Source organism: Molothrus ater, chromosome 2 (assembly GCF_012460135.2).
Source record: "Molothrus ater isolate BHLD 08-10-18 breed brown headed cowbird chromosome 2, BPBGC_Mater_1.1, whole genome shotgun sequence".
Lineage (NCBI taxonomy): Eukaryota > Metazoa > Chordata > Aves > Passeriformes > Icteridae > Molothrus > Molothrus ater.
The window spans coordinates 104,732,014-104,740,990 of NC_050479.2; the positions used below are offsets into that span (position 1 = coordinate 104,732,014).

The window sequence follows — 8,977 nt, forward strand, 5'->3', positions numbered from 1 at the left end:
GCGAGGCGCCGGAGGTTTCTGTGCCGTGCGCCTTTAACGAGCGCGGCCCCGCCGCGGTGACGTGGGGTGGCGCAGGGCCAGGAAGGGGAACCGCCGCCTGCCAGCCCCGCCGAAGAGAAGCTCAACAACTTTTCTTTTGTGCGTGGCCGCTGGCTCCCCGGCCCTTCCCGGCTTGCCGCGCTGATGGCGGGCTAACCCCAGCTCCGCCGCCTCGCCGCGGCGTACGGCTCCCTGGGCCGCGGGTGGCCGCGCCGGGCTCGCCAACACCCAGCGCTCGGGTCGGCGGCTGCTCTCCCCCTCTGCCCCGCGGCCTGCTGCGGGCCCGTCCGTGCCGGGGGCTGCCGTGGCTCGCTCACCCCGCCCGGGTGCTTCCCGCAGCCGGACCCTGGCCCAGAACAGCCCGGGGCCCGCGGGCTTTGCGTCCCCCGGCGCGTTGGCCCGTCGGGAGCTCCGGAGCGCGGGCTTGCGTAACGCCGTGTTGTGACCGGAGCGGCGCGGGGAAGGAGGGGAAGGACAATGCCGCCGCCGCGGCCGCCGCCACCTCCGGAGCTCGTTCCCCGGTCCCCGCCGCCCCCCTGCAGCTGCTCTCGGCGGGGATGCGGCTGGAAGGCGCTCACGGCCGCTGGCGGGCTCCCGACCGCTTCCCGCCTGCCATCACGAATGGCACGTCCTCACGGAGGGTCATGGAGTTGTCTCAGGCGCTCAGGGTGGCCCGTGTCACCAGTGACAGGCCAGGCTGGGACCGCGGCAGCAGCGGGTAGCCCTGCCTGCCCGTCCCGATCTCACACCAGGCACCAGTGTGTTCGCAGACTGGTTCTGGTAAAACCCAGCTCGACGCTGGTGGGACACGGTTTTCACCCAGGATCTGTCTGCATCCGGCGCTGCACGAGTGCTTTGCCCGGTGCCTTTGGGTGGATTTTTAGAGAGAGGTCTTGGCTGTGCCACCGGGGGGAGGGACAGTAGTTGCTGAGTGACCCAGCCGTGGGACAGGGAGCTGGGTTTTAGCCAAATTGGAGGGAGGACCTGTCCTGCTGAGGATCCCATGTGTCCCAGCTGGACTGACGGCAGCGGGAGCTCTGTAGTCCCCAGAGCCACCGTGACTGGTTGGCTGTGCTGTGCCGAGCAGCTGCAGATCCCAGCCAGGCTCCTGGCCCGTCATGGTGCGGGTGTCCAAGTGCAATACCGGCTGAGGAGCCCCCTCCGTATCTGGGTGACTTTTTGGCTCCCAGCGGTCCCCTCCCCTGGAAGACTGCCAGGGTGGCGCCGGGGGCAGCCAGCGTGGAGGCAAAGGTCGCTGTGAAGGGGACGTGGCAGTGATCCCAGATCCCGTCAGGGCAGCTCATCCCTGCTCCCACCCAGTGCAGCTGTGGGCTCCCTGTGCCCCCAGCAGGTGGTTCTTTCACTAACAGCAGTGGAAGGGGAGCTGGCAGAGCTTCAACGGCTTGGCCACTGCCTTGCTGGGCAAGAAATGTTAGTGACATTTGGAGGTGAGGGAGGGAGGAAGGCACAGCAGGAGAATGAGGAGCCTGAGCAGCAGTTTTCCATTGACCCCTTGTCAGGATCCTAATCTGTGGGAGTGGACCAGACTGCTGCTCATCATTGCTCCCCACTCTGAGCCTGTGGGGAAGCAGGAGGATGCTGGCTGCTCCTGCACAGCTGGCCAGATGCAGGGACACGTCCTTCCTTGGCGGGCACAAATGCCTGGTGCTGGGCCTAAGGCATTTAGTAACATAGTTACTATACTTTACCTTTTTTGTTGTTTTTAGGTGTGGGCAGGGACCTGATAGGCTGGCGGTGATGTCTCTTCAAGGTGAAGAGTCCCTTGATTAGGAAAGTTCCCCCTCCTGTGCCAGAGCTCACTGCATGGGTGCTGCTGCCAGCTCTGGCAGCTTCGAGGCTCAGTGCTGGGGCTTGTCACAGGAGGGATTGTGGCTGGGGCAGGTCCTAGGGTAGCCAAGTTCCTACTGTTCCTGGGCAGGTGGGTGTTTGCAGGAGAGGCCTTGCTCACCCTTCCTGTTGAGCAACCAGAAATGCTGGAATGGCTTGGTCTGGTCATGGAAGCTGCCTGGGAGATGGAGCTGAGCCAGAAGCAGGCAGCAGCTGTACTGCAAAGGGGTTGTTGGATCTGTCTTACGAAGCACTGCTGTGCCCAAGCAAAAATTCATAGAATGGTTTAGGTTAGAAGGGACTTTTAAGCTCATTCAACTGGAGTGCTCTGCTATGGGCAGGGAGACCTCCCACTGGACCAGCTTGCTCCAAGCCACATCCAGCCTAGCTTTGAACACTTCAAGGGACAGGGCAGCCATGGCTTCTGTGGGCAACCCTCACAGGGAAGAATTTCTTCCCAATATCCCATCTTACCCTGTCCCCTGTCAGTGGGAAGCCATTCCCTCTTGTCCTGTCACTCCAGGCCTTTGTCCAAAGTCCCTTTCCTGCTCTTTTGAACCCCTTTTAGGCACTGGCAGGGGCTCTAATGTCTCCCTGGAGCCTTCTTTTCTCCAGGCTGAACACCCCCAGGTGTCTCAGCCTCTCCAGAGAAGAGGGGCTCCAGCAGTGTGATAAATGGGACCTGTGCCAGACTCCCAGATGTGGAGCTGTGGGGGATCATGTTCATCTGTTCCCTGGGAAGGGGTGGTTTAAAGGGGTGGATTTACTTTCACCCCCAGACCAGTCTTGCTGTCCCCTGCCAGGACTGGAGGTGGCACAGCACAGTGTTGTCTTGGTTTCTGCCTTCTGACTGTCCCACCCCATTTCTAGGTGAACAGCACAAAGGTTTGTCCTGATCTCCTCAATGATCTGTCCCAGCTCCAGGACTGTAGTGTCTTCATCAGAATTATCCACAAAATGTGAGTATGGGGAGCTGTGTGCACATTTCAGACCACACAGCTGGGTCTGTGCTGTCCCTGGAGCCGTGGCCCCAGCCCCCAGGAGCTAAGAGGCTCCTGTCTTGGGCAGGGTGGGAGTGGGGGTCTTGGGGTGTTTATTCCTCCTCTGGCCTATGAGATACTGAGATCTCCATCTCCTCTATGGCACTGCACAGCTGGGGTCTGCCTGCAGAGCTGTTGGGTCCCACAGAGCTGCCCAGGGAATGTTTTGGTCAGAGTTCCTGTCGTTTGAGACTTGTTTTCACATCTGGCACTTAACATCTGGGTTCACTCCTGGCATTGTAGAAAAGACCTGAGTGCTGCTGCCAGTGGCACAAGGGTTCCTGCAGCTGCATAGGTGATTATCCATTTCTCTTGATGCTGCTCTGGTGAGGGAACACCCAGCAAGTTTTCCTGAGTGGCTGCCTTGGGATCCTGAGGAGAAGCCTTGTATCTGGAAAGCAGTGTAAAGAATGGCAGTTTCTGCCTCATGAGGTGCTGCAGCCTGGGGATGTCAGGCTGCTGCTGAGTGTAGTGTGGTCAGGATGGAGCCTGTGTGCTCTGCCCTGGGACCTGAGGTGGCTGGGCAGGGGTGGGAGGAATGCCTCCTTTAGGAATTGTGTTTGTTCCCTGGGAGCAAGGGGCAACTAAAATCTACAGGCCATAATGGACATCAGAGGTGGGACAAAGCCAGGTGGCTAAGGAGCTGACAAAAACAAATTGAGAGGGTGTGAGGCTGCCATGCATTGCTTTCAAACCCTTGCAGTGGGAGGCTCACTGGGAGCCTGTCTGCTGTAATTACCTCCTGCACAGGGTAAGGAGAGCCTGCCTGGAGCAGGGATCTGCCTGCAGTGGGTGGGGAGGAAGGAGCTGCCTGCACCACAGATATATTTAGTCAGACCTGGTTAATCTCCTGGGTCTGTGCTCCAGCTGGGATTAGTAGGGATCCTGGTGGCGTGTGCTCTCTAAAGAGGCCTGGCCATTGCTTGATAAAGTGGGGTGGCAGCAGGGCAGCTGCCACGGCAGCTGGCTGATCTGAGAGCTCCTGGTGACACAAGAGAAAGTCCGTGAGGAGGAGCAAATCCTCGTGGCAGCCCCTGTCCCAGGCCAGGTTCTTGTTTTTGGCACCTTGGGAGTAAGAGACAGTACTGAAACAGTGCTGGTCAAGCATGATTGGTGTGGGTTTTGGGTGTGCCATTTCTGAGCAGCACTTGGGTTTAATAACCTTTGTGGGTCTCCTCCAACTCAGGATATTCCATGAACTAGTGGCTGCTCAGGAAGAGTGTAGTCACAAATAAGTGCAAGAGGAAGCCTTAGCCTCCCCAAAATCCAGCAAGAAAAGCCCGAGGCTGCATGCACGGACTGGCCCCTGTGGTGCTTCCAGTCAGTGGGGCCACCACGAGCTCCCTGTGCTGTGCTGGATGCTGGGGCTGGCAGGCAGAATAGGAAGCAGTGCCAGGGGGGTGTTTGCTGCCTGGCTCCAGCAGGGGGATTCCGAGGGATCCGCTCCGTGTGGTTGCTACTGGCTCTGCTGGCCCTGGTGTGAGGGCAGAAGGCAGAGCAGCGCCCCAGAGGCAGCCCTGGCTCAGCAAACCCTGCTGCACAAACCTCAGCGTTGGTCTAATCCCTCCAGAAGGAGTTAATGCACACCTTGCACTCTTCCAGCCACGGGAGCAAGGAGGGGGAGTCTGTGCTGGAGCAGCCACTGCCAGAGAGGATCTCCTTCATCCATGGTTTCCTGCAGAGTAAGACCCTCCGCTGGTGCTGGGGAAAGCGACTGCCCCTGCTCGGTGCCCCTGACCTCTGAGAGAGGGTGGTCTGCTGTCTGCAGCTTCCCTCTCCACAAAGTGACCCCCTCACCCCACATCAGCATCTTTGTGAGGTGCCAGCAGCTTTCCTGCAGCAGCCTGTGGAAGGGGAAACTTCCAGATGGAAATCCTTGCCAGAGCCTGGGTTCAGAGCAAAGGAGGGTCCTGGGTGTGAAGGGCAGGGTGCCAGTGGCTGCTCTGGTGATGCTGCCTGGAGCAGTTTTCCTAGCTGGAAAAGTTCTTCAAATCCCGGTGGAAAAGCCTTTACCTGAGCAGAAATCCTGGGAGGGGAAATGGGAAGTATCTCATACTCTTTCTCAGCCTTTCCTCAAGGGAAGACACCATATCCCACCTCATATACCCCCTCCAGAGATGGAACTCTCTGTGCTGATGTTGGAGGCAAGACTGGGATTTAGATTGGGGTCCCAAGGAGAGGAATGAAAGTTGGTCAGAGCTAATGGCCAAGGCTGACCACTGGGATCTCAGCTCTGGAGCCCATCCTGCCCCATGTCCCTTCTCCCTGGGGATGCATTACAGTGCCCTCCTGGCCATGAGTGCCACCTCAGGGGAGGCAGTGTGCCCAGTGGCTCCCGTATGACTGGGAATTCTGCTTTGTGTTGCAGAGCACTGCAGGTACAATTCACTGCAGACACTCGTGGACAGGAGAGAGGCCAGGACCAAGTGACTGAATATGATATTGAAGAAGGCAACCACTGGACTGCTGTGGACAGAGGGGGAGACGATGATTGTTTTGTTTCTGAGGAAGAATCAGATTCATCAGTCACAAGCCCAGCAGACTCAAATTGGGAAAGAGTCCTATCTTCCCCCGATTCAGAACACCCCCTGCCTCTGCCCAAGTCAGGAGATCCTCTGAAAAAGACTCAACAATTCTCCATAATGGACTGGGCAGCAGTAAGACACAAAGCAATAAAAGAAAAATATTTTGATCTAGCTAAAGAACTGCTCATAGCCAAGCCAGTTAGAGAAGATGCTAATCCAAGATGGGAACCATTAAATTATGATGATATTAAAGATTTGACACAAGCGGTAAGGGAAAATGGATTAGGCTCACCATATTCAAGCAATTGCTGAAAGGAATATATTGTAATGTAGGTTTAACACCCTATGGCTGTCACTCTATCTCCTCCATAATATTGACAGAATCACAATGCATCTTATGGGACCTGAAGTGGAGAAATTCTTGAATAGATTACTTGAAACTTATGCTGGATTGATACTGGCAGATTGAGCAGGAGACCCTCCACGTGACAGGTCTGAAGATCAAGCAGCTTACCTGCCTAGAGTAATGATATCAAAAACACTGCTTGCAAAGCCCTGCTGCTGACTCAGCCAGTGGGGAATCCAGGAGGGACTTACACAGAAATAAGACAGGGGCCAGTAGAGCCCTATTCAGCATTTATTGACACAAGCTCTAGAGAGACAGTGTGAAGCATCCCTTCTGCTTCACAACTTTGCCTTATGCAAACGCCAGTGAAGGATGCAAAAAGGTTATCTGAAGCTTGACTGATCCCAAACCTGCCTTGCCCCAAATGATAGAGGCTTGCAGTAAAATTGACAGCCCTCAGCACATAGTGACCATTCTAGCAAATACTCTGGGAGAGAGACTTGGAAAAGCTTTTACAAATCAGACAGAAGCGAGGGCTGAGAAACTTGCAAAAACCCTCAATGCCCTCACCTTGACATTTCAGCAGAACAATAAGGCATTGCAAAATGAGACTTCCAAAAGATTATGCCATCAATGTGGAAAGCCTGGACAGAAAGAATTTTCCAGAGCCAGCAGGAGGCACAAACCCACCTCACCATAGTGGCATTCCAGCAGCCAGAGAGCTTTCAAGGGGCAGATGTGTGAATTGCTCAGGCCAAATCCTATTCACCAGATTGCCAACCACCTGCCAAGTGACCCCAAACTGCTGTCCCCAGGGGCACAATGTGAACTGGCAACTTCCAAATTACTCCACTTTCTACATGATTGCCATGCTGTGGTATCCACAGGTGTGACAGGAACATCACAAAAGAGACAGGATTTTCTGATTACAGGCAAAGAAAGAAACCACATTTTGGGACTAGTAGTTTTCTCATCTATTGTTTCAGTGAATTGCAATGAAGAATTAACAGTTCTAGTAAAAGCATGGGCCCCCCCTGCTTGTCATTCCAGCAAAAACTCCAACAGCCACAGCTATTGCTTTGCCAGCCAGAATAGTAGAATAACTCACAGAATGCCAGCAGATACCACCTGAGAGCTCAAGTGTAGCACCAAACATCTTTTGGGTACAACATATAGATTGCAATTGACCAAAATTGACCTGCAGTTTAATGCACAACAACAAAACAATCATAATTACAGGTCTTCTGGACGCCGGTGCAGATGTTACAGTGATTTATGTTCTGGACGAAGAACTGGACTTTAGTGACACCTTTAGACCCTCTCACAAGTATCAGGGGAGCCACTGTATGTCTACAAAGTAGATGCATGATTGCAGTTAAAGGACCTGAAGGGAAGACAGCAACTATTTGTCCCTTCATCGTGGAGAAACCCATCACAATATGGGGAAGAGAGCTGCTGTCCCAATGGGGAGCAACACTGGAAGTGGATTTTTGATCTGTTGGCATTCTGTGAGTTATTCTAAGGGAAGATTGACTTGGATAACTACCCTGATACCTGCCCCAGAGCCTGACAGTGCCCCAGAAACTAGGGATGCTGCCACACAGCCTGACCTTGTCCCAGAGACTAGGGAGGCTGCCCTAGAGCCTGACACTGCTCGGCAACCCACCTCAGAAATGAGCCACCCAGGTTGGGTGGGAGTTCTGGCAAAGGAAATCCATGAGATGGGCTAGATGCTGAAGGAGTACATCTCCCCAGCTGGTGGAAAACTCTTCCCCCCCTGCCTGGAAGAGGGGGAGCCTGATGGTGCAGCCGCTGAACCCACAGATGTTACAACCATCCAGGTTCCAGCTGAGCTGCAAGGGCAGTCACAGCGAGTAGCAGTTGCCCCTGTAGAATCAAGGAAGTCTAAGATGACATCAAAGCACTCAGATAATAAGCATAAGAAACAAGGGCCCTCACAGCCCACAGAGGATTCAGAGGCTGAGATCACCACCAGCACCGAGTCCCTGCCATATGAAGGCCTCCATAATCTCTACAAAGACATTGCCACTCGGGTGGAGAAGCTACCTGTGAAAGTTTGCCATGTAGTTGCCCATGTCCCCAAGTTCACTGAAACAATAAGCAGGTCGACCAGGCTGCAAAGATAGGGGTGTCAAAGATACACTTAGATTGGCAACATAAGGGGGAGTTATTCCTAGCTCGATGGGCCCATGATGCCTCAGGCCATCAGGACAGGGATGCCACCTATAAGCGGGCATGAGACTGAGGAGTGGATTTAACCATGGACAGTGTTTCTCAGGTTATCCATGACTGTGAGACGTGTGCTGCCATCAAACAGGCCAAGAGGGTGAAGCCCCTATGGTATGGTGGGCAGTGGTCCAAATGTAAATATGGGGAGACCTGGCAGATTCACAGAACCACTGGGTTGGAAGAGACCTTAAAGATCATCGAGTCCAACCCATGCCCTAACACCTCAACTAAACCACAGCAGCGAGTGCCACATCCAGTCTTTTCTTAAACACCTCCAGGGATGATGACTCCACCACCTCCCTGGGCAGACAATTCCAGTACTTTATCACCCTTTCTGTAAAAAACTTTTACCTAATATCTAGCCTATTATTCTCTTGATGCATCCTGAGACCGTGTCCTCTGGTTCTGCCAGTAGCTGCCTAGTGAAAGGGATCAACCCCCACCTCACTACAAACACCATTCAGGAAGTTGTAGAGAGTGGTTGGTGGGCCAGTGGATGCTTGGCCAATTCCAAAAGAAATTGATAAAGCCATACAAGGTACATTAACAGGATCATCCATATGAGATCTTTGGTTCTCAGTAGATGTGTGGGATTGGTGGGTTCCTCACCTTCCCAAGGCATCTCTGGAACCTCAAGAATTGGAGATCCTTGGCTCTGTAAAAATGGCCTTTTGTGCCATATTTGATTATACAGGGAAAAATGAAGCTTTAGTTAAAGATATTTCTCCTTATCACGCTACATATAAAAATCAGACCTTTTTGGTGTATTCATACTTCTTTAGCTCAGTCTGCATTTAATGATATCTCTTTTCAATGTTTTTCATTTGTGGAGATGGAGTTTGGCCTGCTATCCCAGCACACATCATAGGTGGACCATGTAGCATCAGGAAACTTATTTTGCTAACACCCAGTGGTAAAACGTCTATGAA

The 8,977-nt window shown here is 53.7% G+C and overlaps 1 long non-coding RNA gene across 1 annotated transcript; it reads left to right on the forward strand.

The window, feature by feature from the left end:
• The first annotated feature begins 2,765 nt into the window (after positions 1 to 2,765).
• Positions 2,766 to 8,640, forward strand: LOC118687735 (uncharacterized). The gene is made up of 3 exons (XR_004980382.2): positions 2,766 to 2,846; positions 4,530 to 4,609; positions 5,296 to 8,640. It is a non-coding gene; the product is annotated as an uncharacterized LOC118687735 (long non-coding RNA).
• Positions 8,641 to 8,977: the final 337 nt, after the last annotated feature.